Source organism: Bos taurus, chromosome 7, assembly GCF_002263795.3.
Source record: "Bos taurus isolate L1 Dominette 01449 registration number 42190680 breed Hereford chromosome 7, ARS-UCD2.0, whole genome shotgun sequence".
Lineage (NCBI taxonomy): Eukaryota > Metazoa > Chordata > Mammalia > Artiodactyla > Bovidae > Bos > Bos taurus.
The window spans coordinates 28980778-29003753 of record NC_037334.1 but is presented as its reverse complement, the minus strand read 5'-3'; the positions used below and the strand labels follow the sequence as shown (position 1 = coordinate 29003753).

Below are 22976 nucleotides of genomic sequence, written 5' to 3'. Positions count from 1 at the left end.
TTCTAGAGGGGCCAAGATAGCTTCCTCACATTTCTGGCACCTTGGGTGAAGGGCTGAGTTCAGCTGTAACTGTCAATCGATATACCTACACAGGACCGTTCCTACCTGGTAGTCAGACTCCTTACATGACTCCTCAGGGCTCTAAGAATGTGCCCGAGTGATTGAGGTGATAGCTGCCTGGCCTGATTTTCTACTATTTCAATCAAGTTTAAGATGTAAGGGGAGTTACATAGTATGTTTAGGCCATTATCTTGATATAATCTCTGATGAGTTTTCAACTGAAGAAATAAAAGCAATCATGCACATCTTAAAAACCTAAAAAATAAAAAAAAAAAACCCAAAAAGCAAAGAAGAATAAATTATAAATATATATAAAGTAAAAAGGCAGAAGCTTTTTTACTGATAAGTACAGTTTTTTTCTTACTAAATCTGGAATTATACTATTACAGCTTTCCTGCAATTACTTTTTCACTTAAGAATAAATGATGGATTCCACATTATCACAGATGTCTTAATGATATTTCTCTAGACAGAGAAGGAGAAATACTGTATGACATTCCTTATGTGTAGAATCTAAAAGAAACAAAGATACAGAATGAAGTTACTTACAAAACAGAAAGAGACTCATACACTTAGAGAATGGTTATGGTTGCAACTTATGGTTGCCAGCGGGGAAAATGGGAGGGAAGGTTAGTTAGAGAGTTTGGGATGGACAAGTACACACTGCTATATTTATTTACAATGACTAGAAAACAAGGACTGACTGTATAGCACATGAAACTCTGCTCAATGTTATGTGGCACCTTGGATAGGAGAGGAGTTTGGATGAGAATGGATACATGTATATGTGGCCGAGTCCCTTCACTGTTCACCTGAAATGATCACAACACTGTTGGTTGGCTATTCCCCAATACTAAATAAAAGGTTGTGTTTTTTTTTTAAAAGAATGAATGATAAACAACTTTTCTGGTCAGTACATATAAATGATCTCATTCTTTTTATGGCTGCATAGTATCTTTAGGATGGAAATACTACCATTTATTATGTCAGTTCTCTGACTGATGAATCACACAGACTGAATATTTATGTCCTCTCCAACCCAAATTTACATGTTGACGTCCTGATAGTTAGTTGGTGGTATTTGGAGATGGACTATTTCGGAGGTGCTTAGGTCAGGAGGAGGAAGCCCTCATGAATGGGATTGGTGCCCTTATAAAAGAGACCCCAAAGAGCCAACTTTCTCCTTCAACTGTGTGAGATTACATTAAGAAGATGGCCATCATCGAGGAAGTCTTTCATTGAGGAAGTGGACTCTCATCACTGGTGACCACTTGATCTTGGACTACTAGTCTCCAGAAGTATAGAATATAAATTTCTCTTGTTTAAAAGCTGCCCAGCCTATGGTATTTTGCTACAGAAGCCAGAGCAGACTAAATGGATATTTAGGTTGTTATCAAAAAGCTTATGGTTTGATATCAACACCTCAAAAAGTTATTATACAAGTTAGGAGTATCAAGTAACATTTTATATCCCTATAGAAAATATTCTTAAACCACTACTAAGTACGGAAAATGGAGGCTAAGCCAGAAAAGGTCATTGAGTTGTCTCTTTTATGCTTAGGATTTTTAAATTATGAGACAGAAGAAACTAAGTAACAGTGGCCATGGCTGAGCATGAAAGCAAGCAGCTCATCAAATATTTGCTTTACATGGGTCATTTGAAGTTCTGTTAACTCTGAACACACTGCCTTAAACTGCTGAAAATTCAAAAATAGTTGTGATACTGCTCTCTACTTATTGTTTCTTATTCATCCCATATCAGTTTACTTCTTTTTTATCCTAACATTTATTTAAGGGCTCTCTGTGTGCCAGTCATTGTTCTAAATGCCAGAGTATTTAACCAGAGTATTTCATTTAACACATAACCAACCCAGAAAAATGACTTTGTTAGCTGTGTGATCTTGTGTAAGTAATATAATTTTGAGCTTTGGTTTCCTTATAAATAAAATAAGGACCATATTCTAGTATGAAGTGATTTAACACACATCTATTTGTGTTCTTACTGTGTGCCAGGCATCCTAACTCAGGCAAAGTTATTTTCAGGATTAAATGAAATAATGAGTATAACATACTACTTGATATAAAATAGGCATTCAGATGGTAATTCCTAAGGACTTCTCTTGTGGCCCAGTGGTTAAGACTCTGAGCTTCCAAGCAGGGGATATGCGTTCAATCCCTAGCCGGGAAACTAAGATCCCACATGCCACATGCTGCGGCCAAAAATTTTTTTAAAAAAAGGAAAAGACAGATCATAACTCCTTTTATTGTAGCTAGAAAAACACCAAGCTCGACCCAAATCTATATGAGTTCAAAATACTCCTCCCCTCCTCTTTTTGTGATTCCATGCTGTCTTCCTAAAAGCAACATGGTATGACTATACCTGTGATCCACTACTCTTTTCACTGCTTTCTGTAATCCAAGTCACACAATTCTTCCAAGGTTAAAAAGTAAGTCTAAATCCACCATCGTTTCTAGTCCAAATAATTTTTTACTTCTGTGATTTCATAATTTTTTTTGCATTGTGCACTACCTAATTTAGTTCTCCATAGGTTGTCATACATTTTTTTCTCCAGTTCCTTCTTAAATATAGCTTGTGTTTTGAGACTTCAGGAGGACACATGGTACTTTCTACTCCTTTTATGTTTCTTTTATAAAATGTAAGCTGTGACTAGACATGTAGTCAATTGTGCAATGAACAAATGAAATCTGATTTTACACAATTTACAAATCAAAAGAAATGGAAGGGCAACTGCTATGATACGTGGCTTCACTAGAGAAAGAGGTAAGTGAAGAAAGAGTGAAGAAGGGGCAAAATTTTAAAACATAGAGGCTTTCTGAAGTTGAAAGAAATTAGTACCAATGTCCTTGGAGTTACAGTAATAAAACTGTGAAGGTGAGTGGGAGTCAGCAAGAGTAAGCAGCTAACCTAACAGTTCAGAGTTGTAAACAGATGCACTTCACAGTTCAAGTGGTAAGCATTTTTCTCTGCTTCTCATAAGCAGCAATGCTACCCATTCTTCACAAGAATATTATAGTTTATTATTTTTAGCTGTTTAATAGATGACATCCACACTAGATCCATACCAGAGGAGATAATGGGCCAATAAAGCCACGCACAGCCAAGATATTTATTATCTCCAGCAACATATCACATCTAGAGCTGAAAGTTGCAAGTACTTATCTTAGCTTTTCACATGTGTATATGTATATGTGTGTATATGTTTTTTTACTTTTATGTAATAATTGCTTGACTAACTCTGCACAAGTAAAACAATGTGGTTAGAATAGGAGGGATCTCTTACAGCAACAGAGGGGATCTGGTGATTTTCACTTGGGGGTATGAGCAAGCTGGCTGCAAACAGGGGCAGACACGATGGAAAGAACCTTGAATTCAGAGTCAGAATCCTGAGTTCTTGTCCTAGATGTCACTAATCAACTGTGGTGCCTAGGGCAAGCCACTTAAAATTTCTGCTGTGCCCTAGTTTTTCTTGTTATAAACTGGGACAGTAAGGCTTGCTCTACTTACCTCATTAGTTTGTGAGGGTCAGGGGAGTGAGAGTGTATGAATGTATTTTGAAAACATAAAGTCACCTGTAAATGCAATGCATTTTCATTTTAGATATTGAGTAATGAAACTATCAAATAAGCCTGTAGTTTGATGATACTCCATCTTGGTTGCTATGGATCATACAAACAGGAAGAATAAATTTACTAATATTATATACTGAAATTATATCTCCAATACGAATTGACAGAAGAGTCAAATCAGTTCTATACATATGAACCTACGAGTATGTTAGAAACTGACAGCTGTTGGAGGCGGGAGGCGGGGGACAGATATTGAGATAAAGACATAATAGAAATGTGCATTCTAGATCAGTTAGTTCAATATTTGATAAAATACTGCTGCTGCTGCTGCTAAGTCGCTTCAGTCGTGTCTGACTCTGTGCAACCCCATAGACGGAAGCCCACTAGGCTCCCCTGTCTCTGGGATTCTCCAGGCAAGAACACTGGAGTGGGTTGCCATTTCAATATTTCATTATAATGGGAATTCTTTAAAAATCTAACCTTAACAGGTATGGAAGTAAAGAAAGTATTACATAATTAGAACCAAATGATTTTAGCTGGAAAAGATCATGTAGAATATTCTACCCTGATTTGCTTTCATTTTGTGGCTGAAAATAGGAAAACTCAGCCTCCATATGTTTTGTCCAAGACCACAGTTTGAAGTGGTAGCAAGATTATACTCAGAGCCATCTTTGAAACTATTTTTTAAGTCCAAAGTGAGAGATTGGCTCACGGTGGTGGCTGAATTATGAATCTGGGATTCTAGAGATGAGTAAAGTGGATAATGCTGGTGTTGCTAGGTTAGGAGACTAAATGAAACTGACCGACAGTCATGAATAAAGGCAGATTTGTTGAGTGACCCATTCCAACGAAAGAGCAGAATTGTAGGTCAAACAAATTGTAAAGGCTAATGGAGGGAGACCTTGAATTGGAGACAAGGTAGACATAAGGAATATATTTCAGAAGTTAAGGCTGGCTAACCAGACTGGACTTGGAAACAATAGTAAGAAGAGAATAATAATGCTTCTTGTTCTCAGTGCTCATAGCTAACTTTTATAGAGTGCTATGTGCCAGGCATGGTGCTAGGTGTTTTATATAATTTTCTTTAAAATCTCACTCACCCACATGAAATTCAGATGCAAACTATTCTCCCATTTTGGGGAAGAGAAAAGGTATAGAGGGAGAGGTGGAGCTTGTCCTGCACAAGTCTAAAGTCTACATGCTTAACTGCTATGTTCCATGACTTCCAAAGGAGGCAGGAAGAGTAAGAAGACTGGGTTTATCAACGCCTGTCCTCGATTCATAGACTGGTTGGTAGGGTCGCAGTGTATGAATTCACAAACTCCCCATGAATTTGAATACAATAAACCACCTAAAACCTATATCCAAGCTTCGTTTCAAAATTATAACTTCACATTAGCATCTTGTACCAATTCTGTGTCACTCATTTGCATGTGATTTTTCATTTTAGTGTAGATATGATAAAGGATCAATAGATGTAGAAAGTTGACATTGGCTTGCAATTAATTCTAGCAGATTGATGTTTTCACCAAACAAAAATCAAAGTAATCAGGTTATTTCTATACTAAATATTTATAGAATTATAGAGTCAGAAATCTATCAAATTTTGGTTTTACAAGGAACTATTTCTAGTCACCATATTACCAACGTTCATTCATTCAACAAATATTACTTGAACATCCACTGTGTGCCAAGCTCTCTTAAAGGCACCAGTGTGTGTGTCATAAATACCAAAGTCCCTGCTGTCAGTGGAGCTTATTTTCTAGTGAAATTGAGACATAATAAGTAAACAGGTAAAAAAATGATCATTTCAGATATTAAGAAATGCTACAAAGGAAATACAAGGGCATTACATGAGGAATCACGATTGAGGCAGGAGGAAATTTAATTCTTTTACTGCCCCTACTGCTACTGCTGCTGCTAAATCACTTCAGTCGTGTCCGACTCTGTGCGACCCCATAGACGGCAGCCCACCAGGCTCCTCCGTCCCTGGGATTCTCAAGGCAAGAACACTGGAGTGGGTTGCCATTGCCTTCTCCAATGCGAGAAAGTGAAAAGTGAAAGTGAAGTCGCTGAGTCTTGTCTGACTCTTAGCGACCCCATGGACTGCTGTCCACCAGGCTCCTCCATCCATAGGATTTTCCAGGCAAGAGTACTGGAGTGGGGTGCCATTGCCTTCTCTGGTTACTGCCCCTAATCCTTCCTTAAAGAATCAGTGATGATCTCCTTTCCTAAATGTAGAATACTCCTCTGAATTGGGTTTAAAATAAGCACCAAAAATGCCTTTAAGGGAATATTAACTAAGCACTGTCCATCTAAAAATAGGGCCAGCCCCAGAAAAATCATGTCCTGGTTCTGTGTGACCTAAGGATGCACAGGAGGAGGGCTCCCTGGGCATCTTCCACTTCCTCCTGACCATTTGCTGCAGCCTCTTTCAGGGCACAGAGCTGAGACGCCAATCAGTTGGAATTTGATGATTTGACGAAATCATCAATAAGACTTGATGAAATAACTAACTGCTGTGGTCTCCCTACTTTACAAATAAAGGCTCAGGACATCACTTTCCTTTGTTTGATGATAACCACTGATAAAGTCAGGCTAAGTTGATAATACAAGCTGGCATCCAGAAGTTATCAAGAAACTCTCAACACTGGCCAGATCATTTTCATAATGTAGCCATTTCACTGTCATAAGCAAAAAGGCTCCAACTGGGAAACAATGCTTGTTCTATTAATACTTTATCATGTAAATGCAAACCTTCAGAAGTTCAGAAGCCTAAAGCTAGGGAAATATAGAGTTCTAATCAGATAGATCCACGTGTCTCAATGGATAACACTGAAATGATGAATGCAAAGTTTAAGACTTTGAGATAAGCTGCAATAAAAATGTGGCTCAAGATACAGTTTTCACGAAAAAATTTTTCAAAAATCCACACTTTAGGGGAATCAGGTAGAGCAAGGGAGAGAGATTGTGAAGTAGAATGAAGGGAGAATTGTGAAGAGGAAGGAGAAAGTCAGCAAAAAGAGGGGACTGTTAAGAAGAGATGCTGATTGTTCCAACCTGGGTCTTGACCATATACACATACATCTCTTACAACAAGAAGCCTCTGTATCAACTTGTGGTTGCCAAGGGGGAGGGATGGATTGGGAGTTTGGAATTAGCAGATGCAAACTATTATATATAGGATGGATAAACAATAAGGCCCTACCATATAGCATAATATCCTGTGATAAACCATAATGGAAAACAGCACAGCATTGTAAATCAACTATACTTCAGTAGAATAAATTTTTTTAAAAAGTCTCTGTATCAGATTCACATGGAAATCCTGATGGGTACCACCATCTTCAAAGGAAGCTGCTCCTTCTAATCACAAAAACAGAACCAGCAAAAAAAAAGTCCACTTTGAAAGATTTCATTTGGTTTGGGCCCAAATCACATCAGCTCAGTCAGGGGCGCTGTCCCCAGTGTTTTCTCCCAGAACCAGCAGAAGGAATGTATTCCCTTTCAGCCAGTCCGGAGTCCCTGCGGCATACAGGCACCATCAAATGCAGATTGACATCTATTTGTAGCGCAACTAGAAAAGGCAGTTTCATTCTGAATTATTTAACATGGCAACATTTTGCACATATAAATCATGTCCAGCTTTATTAGATTAGGACAATTGAAGAAATATATACACCTGCCTGTCATGTAAAGCCCTTCATCTTGGGGAGTAGACTCCCCAGGGGGACATCCCAGGAGGTAAATTGAATACTGAGTGGTTTATCTTGTGGTGAGGCCTGAATTGAAAATTGAAATTCCTGCATGGACATCGAATTTCACATCAAAAATGAGGACCTAGTTTATCTCTCTTGGTTACCAGGGTACTAATCACTCTAGAAACTTAGATTTACATGACTATGGCTGTTCCCTGCCCTTTATGTTGGAGCTGGGCCCCGTGAATGTGATAATGTTCGTCAAGCCCTTTGAGGTCCTCAGATGAAAGGCATTCTACAAACACAAACTATCACTTGCCTAAATCAGCCGAGTAGCTTGATATTATTTCTCTCCATCTTTGGGTTTGCCAGAACAGCACAGGAGATAGCAAATGGCACACGGTGAGATGAAAGGGTGGAGATTAACAGGGGACTGCTTTTCAATCAGATAAGGCAAGAGGATGCACAGTTGATAGCCTGATTTCTATTATGAGAAAAAACACACCCAGAGTTGTTCTCATTGTGCTCAAAATCTCAGAGGAAAATCACTTTTATAAAAATAGGCTGTATCTCAAATGGTCTTCCTAATTCAAGTTCAGGAAAAAAAAAATTCACTTCTACCACTTACACAGAAGGGACTAAGAAAATGGGATTGGATTCCTTCTTCCCCCCTCATTCATTCCCTCTCCTTTTTAAAAAAAAAACCTTGTTAAAGAGAGAAAGTATGCATCTGAAAAGAAAAACACAAGGAGGAGACCCAGTGCCATTACTTTGGAGAGCTGAGAGGTGGAGAATGAAAAAGCCATTGGTCTCAGTTTTACTGCCACAATGGCCTTTTATGAGAGGGATTAGACACGCCAGGAGCTGGCGCAGCATTCATTGGTGCCCGACGACAATCTGGAAGAAGGACGATAAAAATCAGTTTGTCGTAAGGTTAAATCGCCAAAGACTTCCTAGATTGGCTTTTCAGATTGTTTCCCTTCGGAAAGAAGATGAAGAAAAGAAAGAAATATGGGTGAAAGTCTGGTTTTTTTTTCTTTCCCTTTTCTTCCCCCCTCAGTGCAAGATGTAGCATTCAGAAAACATGTTGAGCGAGCTGAAGCATTAAAAAGATCAGTCTTTGGCTGGTGAATGAAAGGCTGTTGTGCGTGTGACTCACATACTAAATGGAAACCTGCCTTCAAAGCCTATTTTACTGCCTAATTATATATACACAAAATGTAGCTGTCTGTTTCAATCAAATCATAGGAAAAGGAATAAAACTCCTCTAAAGATACAATTTTCATGGTTTGTCATAACCTTAGAAACACTGCTAATGCAAAAGGAGGAAGTACAGCTGCATGGTCCAGATAAGGCTTCAGTAATTGTTTTTCTTTTAATTATTACTTTATAAAGACATTATACCTCCTACTCCGAAGAAGGAAAATTAGTGTCCTCTGTCTCCTCTTTTTATCCCCTCCCTGCCCATTTTCACACTATGCTTGTTGATATGCATTTCAGCTGTGGCTAGAAGCCAGCGTAGCTATGGAAATAATATTTAAGTAACCACCCTAACTACAGGCTCTCAGAGGGTTCCAGTGAGGATGTCTTTTCCAAATTTATGTTTTGAATTGAGCAGAGCCTTCCAAAGCACAAAATAGAGTGCCAGGGATCAAGATAACATGCTCAGACCCAAACAACTGTGTGAACTTGGCTTTCACGGAAATAGTTTCTATTCATAATATGAATACATTTATTCTTTTAAATTATGAATTGCATGAGCATTTCCACTGCTGTCATCCCTGCTAAAGATGATGTAATAAAATACACAAAAGACATTTTTCTCTCCAACATTTTATACGTACAGACCTTTTTTGTATAACCCGAAACTGTAAAGTTTAATAAGCCATTACTAATTTACATATTTTCATAGATTCAAATCATTAAAATGCAATGATATTTTAATGGCTTAATATATATCTAATTGCAAATTAAAACTTTTTAACACTGGAGATGGCACTGAGCATACTGCCACGGGGTTCCAAGTACCTAATTCAGAAAGCATTGGTAGCTACTAACATTTCTGAGGGAAACGTAAACTGTGTCACTGGGTGAGTATATTGATTATCTTATAATGTGCATGTTTTTAAAAAGTCATCATTTTAACTACACCTACCCCTCTTCTCCTTAATCTCTTCCAGCCTACTCCCTGTTCTGTCTCAAGTCCTATTAAATTTGGAACCTGCTGTATTAATCCATAGAATAAACAACTCAATTAAGAATTATATGATAATTAAGTAGGTATGATCATTAAGCTACTCTCAATGACTCTCAGAAATCCTGGGGCATAAGAAATATGGAGAAAATCACAAACAGGCAAGAACTAAATGAGGCTTATGCTCTAGAAATTACTGCCTACATTCCAAATTCCAAAATGGGATTTGAGACCTATTGAAAACAAATGTGCACAAATGTTCATTGCAGCGCTATTCGCAATAGCCAAAAGGCGGAACAAACCCAAATACCCTTCAGCAGATGAATGGGCAAACAGATACACAGACACACACTCACACACAGGAGTATTACTCAGCTATAATATAGAACAAAAGACTGATATATGTTACAGTGTGAATGAGCCTTGAAAACATGCTAAGTGGAAGGAGTTAGACACAAAAGGTGACATAATATATGACTCCGTTTATATGAAATATACAGGATAGATAATTTCATAAACACAGCAAATTGGTGGTTGTTACCAAGAGATGACTCTACATCATCAGATAGTTGATACCCAAATCAGATTGATTGTATTATTTGCAGCTGAAGATGGAGAAGCACCATACAGTCAGCAAAAACAAGACCTGGAACTGACTGTGGCTCAGATCATCAGCTTCTTATAGCAAAATTCAGGCTTAAACTAAAGAAAGTGGGGAAAACCACTATGCCATTCAGGTATGACCTAAATCAAATCCCTTATGATTATACAATGGAGGTGTCAAATAGATTCAAGGGATTAGATCTGATAGAGTGCCCCAGGAACCATGGACACAAGTTCATAACATTGTACAAGAGGTAGTGATCAAAACCATTTGGGGGCTGGGGTACAGAGTGGGTTATAATTTAAGATCTCTAATAACCAAAAGTCCAGGCACACATCTACCATTTCCCAGCTCATCTTTGATCCTATTGTCAAAATAGAGATACAATTGCAGTTTCTATTCATAAAAAAAAAAAAAAAAGAAAGAAAAACAAATGCAAGAAGGCAAAATGGTTGTCTGAGGAGGCCTTACAGATAACTGAGGGAAAAAAAAAGAAGTGAAAGGAAAAGAAGGGAACGATATACCCAATTGAATGCAGAGTTCCAGAGAATAGCAAGGAGAGATAAGAAAGCCTTCTTAAGAGAACAATGCAAATAAATAGAGGAAAATAAAAAAATGGGAAAGACTAAAGATCTCTTCAAGAAAATTAGAGATACCAAGGAAACATTTCATGTAAAGATGGGCACAATAAAGGACAGAAATGGCAAGGAGTTAACATAAGCGGATGAGATTAAGAAGAGGTGGCAAGAATACACAGAAGAACTGTATAGAAAAGATCTTAATGACTTGAGTAAATGTGTGATCACTCACCTAGACCCAGACATCCTGGAGTACGAAGTCAAGTGGGCCTTAGGAAGCATTTCTATGAACAAAGCTAGTGGAGGTGATGGAATTCCAGTTGAGCTATTTCAAATCCTAAAAGATGATGCTGTGAAAGTGCTGCACTCAATATGCCAGCAAATTTGGAAAACTGAGCAATGGCCAGTTTTCATTCCAATCCCAAAGAAGGGCAATGCCAAAGAATGTTCAAACTACCATGCAGTTGTGCTCATTTCACATGCTAGCAAGGTAATGCTCAAAATCCTTCAAGCCTGGATTCAGCAGAACGTGAACCAAGAACTTCCAGATATACAAGCTGGATTTAGAATAGGCAGAGGAACTAGAGATCAAATTGCCAACATCCGCTGGATCACTGAAAAAGCAAGAGAGTTCCAGAAAAACATCTATTTCTGCTTCATTGACTATGCCAAAGCCTTTGATTGTGTGGATCATAACTAACTGTGGAAAATTCTTAAAGAGATGGAAATACCAGACCACCTTACCTGCCTCTGGAGAAACCTGTATGTAGGTCAAGAAGCAACAGTTAGAACTAGACATGGAACTGGTTCAAAACTAGGAAAGGAGTACATCAAGGCTAAAAAGCAAAGACATCCCTTTGCTGACAAAGGTCTATATAGTCAAGGCATATGCTCTTTCCAGTACTCATTTAGGGATGTGAGAGCTGGACCATAAAGAAGGCAGACATGCCAAAGAGTTGATGCTTTCAACTGTGGTGCTGGAGAAGACTTTTAAGAATCCCTTGGACAGCAAGGAGATCAAACAAGTCAATCTTAAAAGAAATCAACCCTGAACACTCACTGGAAGGACTGATGCTGAAGCTCCAACACTTTGGCCACCTGATGCAAAGAGCCAACTCATTGGAAAGACCCTGATGCTGGGGAAAATTGAAGGTAAAAGGAGAAGGGGACGTCAGAGGATGAGATGGTTGGATGGTATCACCAAATCAATGGACATCAACTTGGGCAAACTCCAGGAGATCATGAGGGACAGGAAAGCCTTGCAAGCTGCAGTCCATGGGGTCGCAAATGGTCGGATGTGACTTGGCGAATGAACAACAAAAGGCTATATTTTGTCACCCTGCTTGTTTAACTTCTATGCAGAGTACATTATACTGTTCATGCTGGGAGAAATATCAACAATCCCAGATATGCAGACGATACCACCCTAATGGCAGAAAGTGAAAAGGAACTAAAGAACCTCTTGATGAAGGTGAAAGAAGAGAGTGAAAAGCCAGCTTAAAATCCAACAGTAAAAAAACTAAGATCAGGGCATCTGGTCCTATCACACTACGGCAAACAGATGGGGATAAAATGGAAACAGTGGCAGATTTTATTTTCTTGAGCTCCAAAATCATTGTGGACAGTGACTGCAGTCATGAAATTAAGACACTTGCTCCTTGGAAGGAAAGTTATGACAAACCTAGACAGCATATTAAAGAGCAGAGACATCACTTTGCCAACAAAGGTCCATACAGTCAAAGCTATGGTTTTTCCACCTGTTGTTGTGGTTCAGCTGCCCAGTTATGTCCAACTCTTTGTGACCCCATGAACTGCAGCATGGCAGATTTCCCCATCCCTCACCATCTCCCAAAGTTTGCCCAAGTTCTTGTCCATTGCATGGGTGATGCCATCCAACCATTTCATCCTCTGATGCCCTCTTCTCCTTCTGCCCTCCATCTTTCCCAGCATTAGGGACTTTTCCAATGAGTCAGTTATTTGCATCAGATGACCAAAACATTGGAGTTTCAGCTTCAGTATCAGTCCTTCCAACAAGTAAGTATTCAGGGTTGATTTCTCTCAAGATTGACTGCTTTGATGTCTTTGTTGTCCAACAAACTCTCAGGAGTCTTCTCCAGCATCACAGTTCAAAAGCATCAATTCTTTGGCATTCTGCCTTCTTTACGGTCCAGGACTCACATCCATACATGACCAAAGGAAAAACCATAGCCTTGACTATACGGACCTTTATTGGCAGAGTAATGTCTCTGCTCTTCAACACAATCTAGGTTTGTCATAGCTTTTCTACTAAGAAGCTTTTTTCTGGCCAAGAAGGTTTTTCCAGTATTTACATATAAATGTGAGATTTGGAGCATAAAGAAGGCTAAGTGCTCAAGAATTGAGGCTTTCAAACTGTGGTTCTGGAGAAGACTCTTGAGAGTCCCTTGGACAGCAAGGAGATCAAACCAGTCAATCCCAAAGGAAATCACCCTTGAATATTCATTGGAAGGTCTGATGCCGAAGCTAAAGCTCCAATACTTTGGCCACCTGATGTGAAGAGCCGACTGGGAAAAGACCCTGATGCTATGAAAGACTGAGGGCAGTAAGAGAAGGGGGCAACAGAGGATGAGATGGTTGGAAGTTATCACCGACTCAATGGAAATGAGTTTGAGCACACTCTGGGAGATAGTGAAGGATAGGGAAGTCTGGTGTGGTAAAGTCCGTGGAGTCAGATGGAATGCATAATCAGATCATAAAACAAGAAAATGAACAAATGAAGCAGATAATATTAAATAGTAATCATTCCCTAAAGAAATTCAGACATGTCATTCAATTTTTGCATGATGTATCAGAAAGACTCCATTGTTATATGAGATAAATATCAACCAAGGCCTCAATCAACCATTTAGAACCCTCCATAATGGGATTTGAATTTACTTTATCCCATACTTTTCCATTTCTATACCCTAATGATCTAACTAGCAAAGAGGAGGAAATAAATTTAGTTTTCATAATAATGTTATATTCCATATATTATTATTTCCATTTCACAGTGAAAAAAATGGGGTTTGTTTGCAAGGTGGCCGTAATAATTCCTCCCATTCACATACTCATGCTTTTCTGCAAAGTGACTTTGCTTTTCTTCCTAACAGGAGGTAGGGTTCATTTCTCTACTCTTTGAATTTGGGCTTGGCCATGAGACTTTCTTTGGCAAATGGAACATGACAAACAGGAGCAGAGGTTTGAAAGTGCTTGTAGATAACCTTGCTTTCTCTGGGTGGTGGTTACAACCCTGAGTCCACCGTGTGGACAAGTGTAAGCTAGCCTGCTAGAATGGCAATGGGGCTTAGAAAGGAGGCGCTCCAGACGAATGTATAAATGAGACCATCTGAGACTAGGCAGCCCCATCTGAGCCACTGTCTGACTTAACTGAATGGGTGACCCTCAAGAGAGACCAAAAAGAACTCCCCAGTGGAACCTGGTCCAAATTTCTGACTCATCCAGTAATAAGCCAGAAAAACCCCAAAGCGCTATTACTTGTAGCCTACTAAATTTTGGACTGCTTTGTTACAGAGTAATAAATCAGTGATTACTAGAGAGAGGTTCAGAGAATTGCTCAACACCTCACAGGAAGTAGTGTTGGAGCTGGGGTTCCAACTCAGGTCTGCTAACCGCACCATCTATTCACTTGCCGGTCTGTACACTAATTTTCCCAAAGCGTCCCAAGAGAACTATTGGCAAGGTTAAACTCTATGTGAGTGAAAAATGTATGATCACACACTTAGCAATAATCCAAACTTAGGGAGAACAGTTCTCTCAGAGGAACCAGATATGTGGCAAGGCGGTTTGCTTGTTAAATGGAGCAATGTCTTATAAAGTCCTTAGCCAAAAAATAGGTTTGTCCTAGATTTGGAAAAAGCCTTTGACCCACTTTTTTCAGTTTCTAGAAAATGCAATACCTTTTTTCCAGAAGTCTGTTTCCACTCTTTTAAAGACACCTCAAGACAACCACGTAAGACTTAGGCTGAAGAGTAGTCCCAGCCCTTCTGTTCTTGGACTGCTGGGCAGGATTCCTCTGCAGTAGCTAGAATGGTAACAGAGGGGCAGGAAGAATGGTGAGCTCTGGAATCATGATCGCAGATAATCGTGCATTTATTTATTTTTGATAGGGATTAAAATAAGAAGAGGAGACTTGGGAGTTCCCTGGTGTAAAGTGGGCAGGACTCCGTGTTCTCACTATTTTGGCCCGGGTTTAATCCCTGGTCAGAGAACTATAATCCCGTAAGCCATGTGGCATGGCAAGAAGAGGAGGAAGAAGGAGGACCATATTAGGCAAAAGAGGCAGAGATTAAGTCTCTGTGGCCCTAAAAGTTGGTCTGGTCCTATAGGTTGTTGAAGAACGGTCTGGAGGCAGCAGGACTCATGTCTGATGGAGCCTGGCTCCTCTCTGAGAAGCCCAGGGTACCACGTGTTCAGTGCAAGTGTACTGAGGGGTTAGCATGTGCAAAGCACAGCAGGCATTCAGACAAATGGGAAGCTGTGTACATGTGCTGGGTGTACAGTGAACCTTGCCTTGGACACAGAAGGTCTGAGTCTTTGGATGACACTTTCTATCCCTCAGTAGGTTTCTGGAGGATCACCTCATGCCAAACATTTCAGTAAATCCCCAAATGGTGTTTCTGAGTTCTATACATAGTAATAATTTTTCCAGTGATTTCTTGATACTGGATGATAACCAATTCTTGAATTTTCAATATTAATAAAGGTAAGGCTGAACATAGATGAATACAGTTTCAACCCTCTCCTCTACCAGAAGGCAACTTGTCTGTATTTCACATTTGTTATATCCATGTTATTAGAAAAATTTAGTCCTTGAAATATGAAACTCCATGAGCAAAAACTAAGCTCTTACCTGAAACTTCTCTCCTTATTCAACATGGTAAAGACAGCCACCAACTCTAATGGTTTTTTGTGAGAGAAGTGGTTAGACTATAAATACTAATTTTGTATGTATTTTTATGATTTAATTTCTCCTTTTTATGGGAATATAAAACATTTTAAAAATAAATCTTTAATGAAACTGTACAATGGTGATGTGGGAAGTATGTGAATCTGTCACATACAATATAAGAACATGTTTAAATACGCATATTATATACATTTAAAGTTGCAATGGTTCAAAATAATATTAGGCTCTTATAGGAAACATTTCTTTCTAAATATGAGCCCACTAGCATCTTAAATACAGGTTGCAATATATATATATGTATATATATACACACACATATGCAACCAGGGGTAAAATATTTTTAACCAAATATATGTTTTTATATTTTCTCTCTTAGACATTATGCTATATGCCAAGTTTATTATTTATTTAGATAGAGCAAAACATAAAAATTCCTCAAGCCTCTCATGTTTTATTTCACAATGTGAGAACTATTACAGAACTGAGAAATACTTTCTCTCCCAGAAACTCTTTCTTAGACTGTCTTTCCTTCTTTTCCTACTTTCTCCCCTTAGGCACTCTCATCTTCCCTTATGACTTAACCTGGTATAAGTTAATGGTCCCCAGATCAGCATATCCAGTCCCAATATCATTCATCAATGCTATGTAGTATGTACAGCATCCTAATAAAAATCACCATTTTAATGTTTTCATGACCTTGGATGCTTTGGCTAATGACATTACCTTCTGCATATTCAACCCAGATAGATCCCTTGGCACCATCATGGATACTTTTTTCTCCATCATCCATCCTCGGCTCCCTTCAGGAACTCAGGTGACTATTCCTGTCACATCTAGTTTCATAAGATATGTCTCTCTCCATTCTATGGCCAAACATAAGCTGTTATCACTTTCATGGATGACTGAATTCTCCTTTGTGAGGACAGCGATTCTAATTTCTTACTAATGAACCTGCCATCCAACCTGCCCTCACCCCAAATTGTATTCAGTTTCTAACTTAATCTGGTTCTTTACATTTTCCTACTTAAAATTCTTCAAAGACTTCTTATTGCTTTCAGAATGAAGTACATATTCGGAGATTTTGCAGTCTAGCTCTGACTTACTGTACGATCTCTTCTTGTGCTGCTCCCTTCATCTATTCCACACAAGGCTTCTGCTCCAGTCCCATCAGATGACTAATTCGTCTGGGAGCGCTCACCAGGTCTCCCGCCTGGACTTCTTTGCTTACCTTTCTCCCCTTGTAGAGTTAACGTCAGTAACGTCTCTTCTGACTTCCCACCACAGTGAATGATTCCTTCCTCTGTACTCCCACAAAACTCTGCTCACACTGTGCCCATCTGGTACTCATCTCTCTGGGTGGGTCATGTAGTTCTTGGAGGGAGCAGAAGAGGGAGGACCATGTCTGGTTTGACTTTGCATGGACAGTTCTGAGCTGGTTGGAACTACCTGCTGGTTAGCATGTACTAAAAAATTGTTTAGTGAATGAGTCTTCATTTGGAATGCTCTGAAGGAACTTAAATTTGACCTATAAACTTGCAGAAATAGGAAGAAGGATGACTACCGATTCAGAGATGGTATTGACCCCATGTAGCAAAAGCAAGCGCGTTGTAAAGTCAAGCTGCAGTTAGCCATTTTGCCACAGTTGCTTCTTTTTCAAGAAATGTCTAATTTGAGATCCCTTTCATGTGCTCTCCTTCCAAGGTTTAACGTACGTGATTAATCTTGACTTGCCTTAATACTGCTAGGAATGTGGCAATGACCTCAGCTGAACACTGCAAAGTGATTAATGTTACATGAACTGGACCAGTATCCTTCTTTCTTCTCTCTCTCTCTTTTTTAAACTCTAGATTCCGAATAAACACATTCATGCAAGATTCGGTTGCAGACCTTTGCTCGATAGAAAATGTACTGTGACTCAAAGAGTAATGTTTCAGATACAATAAACAATGTTAACGGAAACATGGCTCTTGTTAAAGAAAATGCTGTTTCAGTCTAAAGTCCCAGTGATCATAAAAGATATATGATGCAATAAACAAAATGAACCCCAGGCAGACAGGTCCCTTCTATGACTAACCACTGATTGAATTTTCCAACACTCCTGGACTTTCTGAGCAATAAACTATTCACAAAAGGTCCATGTTAAACATAAGGCTGTCATTCCCTTTTTGTTTCTAGTGAGGTCCAAGGACAGTGGAGGATCCCTGACATCTCCCTGCCAACTTCTTTTCTTTTCCATACTGGTTGTTTGTGTTTTTGAATTTTTTATGATGTGAGAAGACTGGCAAACAGTTGCTATGATTGTCAAATGCCTTAAATCAAGAAGAGAAAATGCAATAAAACACAGTTTCCATGGTAACACATTGTAACCTAGTACCTCTGGATTATGAGCCAGCTTACATCTCTGATCATTACTTGTTGACAGGCATAAATTGAGCTTAAAAGCATTAATTTTGGAGATAAAACTGGAATGTGGAGCTAAGTTATAATAATGTTTAAACGTTTCCAAGGTAGTGGTAGCAAATCAACACTGGTTATGTCATTACTTAAATAATGTTAATAAACTTATCATAAACACTTAAAAAATCTACAAGCTTTTCTCTAAAGATGGTATAACAAATTTGAATATATCCTTGAGGTGCAAGTGGTAACTGACATGTTTTTGGTGGGGTTATAAGAAATTAAACGGAATGATCAATGGACGGTTTAATGAAGGAATGGTTCCAATATGGAAATGATTCTTAAAAATGTTGATAATAGAAAATCTCCTAAAACTATCATAGGACATAAGTATACAATGTTTCTGGATATTTCCAGTAGACATAATTTCCTCTTTTTTAAATTAAAAGAGACTCGAAATACAAATTATCCCATTAGAATACTTGCAAACATACTTTTTTTTTTCACACACTTCCAAGTTCTCATCAGAAGCACTCACACTTCTGTCATATTTTAAAGTTAAAAAAAAGAAAAAAAGATTGTCTTGTGTATATGGCTGCTTCCAACTGACTTCAGCAGTTACCCATCAACCAATATAATCAACCATCAAAAGATAATTTTTTTCAAGACTGCTTGTTACACTTCTAGATATATTTTTATGACAAAATAACTTCATCTGATAGGATTTAATATGATAATAAAGAATCGGTCTATTGTCGCAATACCTAATCTTGGTGTAAAAGTCCACTTTCTTTCCCTGTTAACTTCTGAGTTCAACGTCACTGCTACCACTTTGAAAGTAAGGGTGGGAGAAGCAAGGGAAAGACAAGTGGCCTTTCCTCAAGGTCTGACTTTTGCTACCTGGAGCCTCAGGCAGACACAGAGACCAACATACCTTAGTTTCCACTTCTGTACTGCACGGATTAGACCCATGTGGCAAGATTGTTACAAGTAAGCACTTACTGAGATGGATGCATGCAGGGAGCTTAGAACAGTATTTGGTGTGTAGGAAGTCCCCCATGAGGAAACCTTATAATCATCTGTCCCCCCTCCCCTGTAAATCATCATCATCATCATAGTATCCACCCCCCAGGACCCAGTACTGTGCTTCATTCACATGGCGGGGGTGGGGAGTAGATGCTTGTTAAATTCAAGGAGCCAATTTATTCAACTTGGGGTTGTGAGAGTTTACTATAGCTATTTTTGATAGAATATGGAACATTTTCAGGAAATTTGACTAGATTTCTTTTATTCATGTGTACTATACCTTTCAGAGATTCATAAAACACCTGTGAAAAGAGTGCATGGAGTTAGGCAAGAATTCTGTCTCCCAGAGTTGCCAATTTGTAGGATTAAACCCTTGGGAACACTGCAGGGACTCTGAACCCATGTAACACAGACTCGTGTTTAACCTATTGACCTTGGAAGGGCATGGATTTAAGAACCCTCCATTCTTTCAAGCACTGGTGCGAAAATATGCTAGTGACTGTTTTTCTCTGTTCTTTTTCAGCCTAGCTTTAAAGAATACAACCATTTTAAAAATGAAGAAAACATTTTTTTTCCCATTCTAATTGATATATTCACTGGATTATGTTACATGGCATTTAGTTTGTCTAAAAAAATTAAGATCTTGACCTATGCACATCCAGCTGTCAATACGACCCGGCATTCCTTTTTTTCCTTAGTCATTTTCCTTTCGTCTTCCTCAATATACACCCTCAAAGGTATCCATCTTTTTTAATCTGATCACAACTTAAAAAAAAAAATCATAGCCAGTAACCTTGCCCTGTAGACACGAGAGAATAAAGGCTGTTATAGGATTTTAGCCTGCTCTCTTTAACAGCCTCTGAACACATGAGAAAGTGCTGAAGCCTCATGCTAGGTTCCGGCAAAGCCATCAGTATATGTTAGTTTCCGAGTTTAAAGGAAGGAGTTTCCCAACTTAGAGCAAGATGTTTCCTAGTTTAGAGGAACAGTATCTCTCCTTTCTTTCTAAAGTTAATCCTTCAACTCCTATGCGGAATTGGTTCCTAACTATCTCCTCTGGGTCCTGGTTCTGTCTGTTGTTCCTGTTTCTCGTTTTTAGGATATTTCTCTTTTCTGGTTCTTCTCCATGATGGTCTTTCTCCTCCAAATATAGTCATCCTGCAGAATTTCTATTTCAATAAAAACACCGCCATTCCATCTGGAAATTTAGGCATTAGTTCCGATATATAATTTTCCATCACTGTCCCTCCTGTCCATACCCAGTCCACCTTAGCCAAGTTTCCCTCCGTTCCCTTCCTTGTCTCCTCTGTCATCGCTCTAACTCATTCCATCAGTGCGATGGGGATCTGGGGTTGAAAATCAGTGGGACAGTGTTGCTTTGGTTTGTGCATTAGTCTAATTTGAGATAAGTTCTGACAGTTTTGGGAAATGAATACATTTAGAACATGGGGTTGCAGAGTTGCAAAACATTCCTTCATAATTGCATTCTCATTTTTAGGATTATTGCTATAACAATGTCACCTTCCAGACAAATAATCCTGGAAAGTATTCTCCCATTTAGGAGCTACATTTCCTTTGTGGACAGCAATGTTCCACTAAAGAAACATTATTTTCTTTATGAGACTGTGGCTATTTCATAGTCCCTTTTGCTTTCGGTGGGTGACAAGGCCCAGGGTGTCACTGTCAGCTCAGTGGGTTTCAGTAACAAACAAGCTTAACCTCTGTGGGCTGGCATGGGGAAGCAAGAGTGGATTAGGAGCCAGCTCAGAGCTGTGGTGTTTCTGGGTGACCTAGAGCAGAGCAACTTCAAATTTGGCATGTTTTTACTCACGCCAGAGACCTCATTTATTCTAGGGAAGTACTTGCCCCAAAGGGCAGCAGGCAATAGATGAAAGGGAGCTAAGCCTCCCCAAGTCGGGCCAGCCAACTAGGTACTTCATACTTACAAGCTACTTCTAAAAAGTGTCCCAGGTCTCTTCATTATGTAAAAATGTTTAAACTTGTCTCTGTTTTACCTGTATCACTGAAGTGCTGATCATCATGCTGTTGCTTTCTCACATTTTTCCTAAAAGGACACAATTTTCCTTTTCTAGAGACTTTTTGAAGCTTGCCGTAAAGAAAAACAAGGGCCAGGGTAATAGTCTAGTTTTCAGGCCAGGGACTCTCAAACTCAAAAGTCACTGTTCTGTTTTCCACCTCCAATGCCCACTGCTGGCTTTCTGATCTTGGCTTGTCCTAGGGAACACTGAGCTGCTGTCCAATGAGCGCATTGGGTAAACCCTACATTTACCCAAAGACAGTACCCAATAAGATATCAGCTCCACATCTTTGATTTAACTTACATTTCTATCTTTGTTCGTCTGATGACTCTGCTACTAGTAACATCCCACTACTCTTACCATTAAACATTTCTGTGAATTAAAGCTTTCTTTCTATTTAAAATTCTTTTTTAAAGGACAAGACCTCTGTGTTGTTATTTCTATAGTACCTGGAAAACAGCTGATGCTTACTGAGTGACAGTTGATTTAAACTGCCCTCAATTTATTAACTGACAAGTACATACAAACAGTGGAATAGAACAGCCAGTCAGCACAATGACATCACATTCCTTCTTTGAATAGCACTTAAAAAAAAAAAAAAAGGACTCAATTTGCAGTGTCTTAACCCAGCTTTGGAAAACGGACCCACCAGCATCATGAGAAAAAAAAAAAAAAAAAAAAAATGAGATGGCTGAAATTCAGATCCATCCAGATTAGGAGAGAAAAGGAAGGGCTGCTCTGCTTTCTTGCCCTTGTGCTGCCTTTCATCATTAGTAATTCTATCCCTCTCTTATCTGATCACGCAGAGACACATGATTTCACTGGCAAATGAATACACTGTGGAAAAACTCCCCAAATGCAAATGAACAGGAAGGACGTGCTGATACTGAAATTAGAGGAGCTCTTCCTCCCTCCCCCCACCACTGTCTGCGGATGGAGAAGTTATGGAGAGTCTGAATCAATTCCACCTCTACTTTATTCAAACTTTGTCAAGATAAACCTTTTATCTCATTGTTCTAGCGCTATGTAGAGGAGATAATTTACATGACAGTAATCGTGTTGCTATATTTAGTAGTGTGCTCTGCGCCCATTTCTGGTAACTTGCTTTTGTATAAAACACTGAATGGGCTTTTCAAAATTTGAAACAGTGTGTATGATAGTATTAAAAACATGACAGCTAGAAAGCAATGCAATATGGGTAGATTTTGTACACTTTGTAGCTTTGGGGGAAGATCACAGGAGGGATAATAGCTCTAAAGTTCCTTTTAAACAATGTGTACTATTAGAAGGAAGCCTCACTAAGTTTTATTATTGGCTTTCTCTCCTCCCTACAAGCAAAAGAGTATTTTCATTTTTAATATATTGTGTGGAGCTACCAGAAACTTTTTTTTTTTTAATCTGACATTGATTTATTTTTCTTCACCCCCTAGGTTAAAACAATGAAAAGAAAGAAACTCTTCTGTAGCACCAAGCAATTTATGGGCAACTTTGACTGCAGAGAGGCTTAAGCAGCATTCTTTCATTTGTTCCATGGTGCTGGTTGCTTTAACCCTTTCTGCCTCACCCAAGCGTACTGATCACCCTGCCACCTGGGAGTTTGCTGGCCCAGCTACACTGTCATGTCAAAAATCCACAGGCCCTCCTTCCTGGTTTGAGACATTCCACAGTTCTCAAAGGATTTGGTCAAGATAATGCTGCCTCCCATTTTGAGTTAACTTCTTTGAGTGTGAGGGTTACCTAGTTTCTTCAAATTTTATTTCAAGAGTGACTCTGGGATAGTATCTTGGGAGGTTATAAAGCTTTACTAAACAGAAGGTCTAGTGTGCCCTGACCCTAACCCATCTT

At 39.0% G+C, this 22976-nt stretch overlaps 1 long non-coding RNA gene across 1 annotated transcript in view; it reads right to left on the bottom strand.

Annotated features, from left to right (window-relative positions):
- Positions 1 to 14260: 14260 nt before the first annotated feature.
- Positions 14261 to 22976, bottom strand: part of LOC101904702 (uncharacterized) — a 530136-nt gene continuing 521420 nt past the window's right edge. Inside the window, exon 5 of the long non-coding RNA XR_009495220.1 lies at positions 14261 to 14784. This is a non-coding gene — a long non-coding RNA (uncharacterized lncRNA). The remainder of the gene's footprint in view (positions 14785 to 22976) is intronic.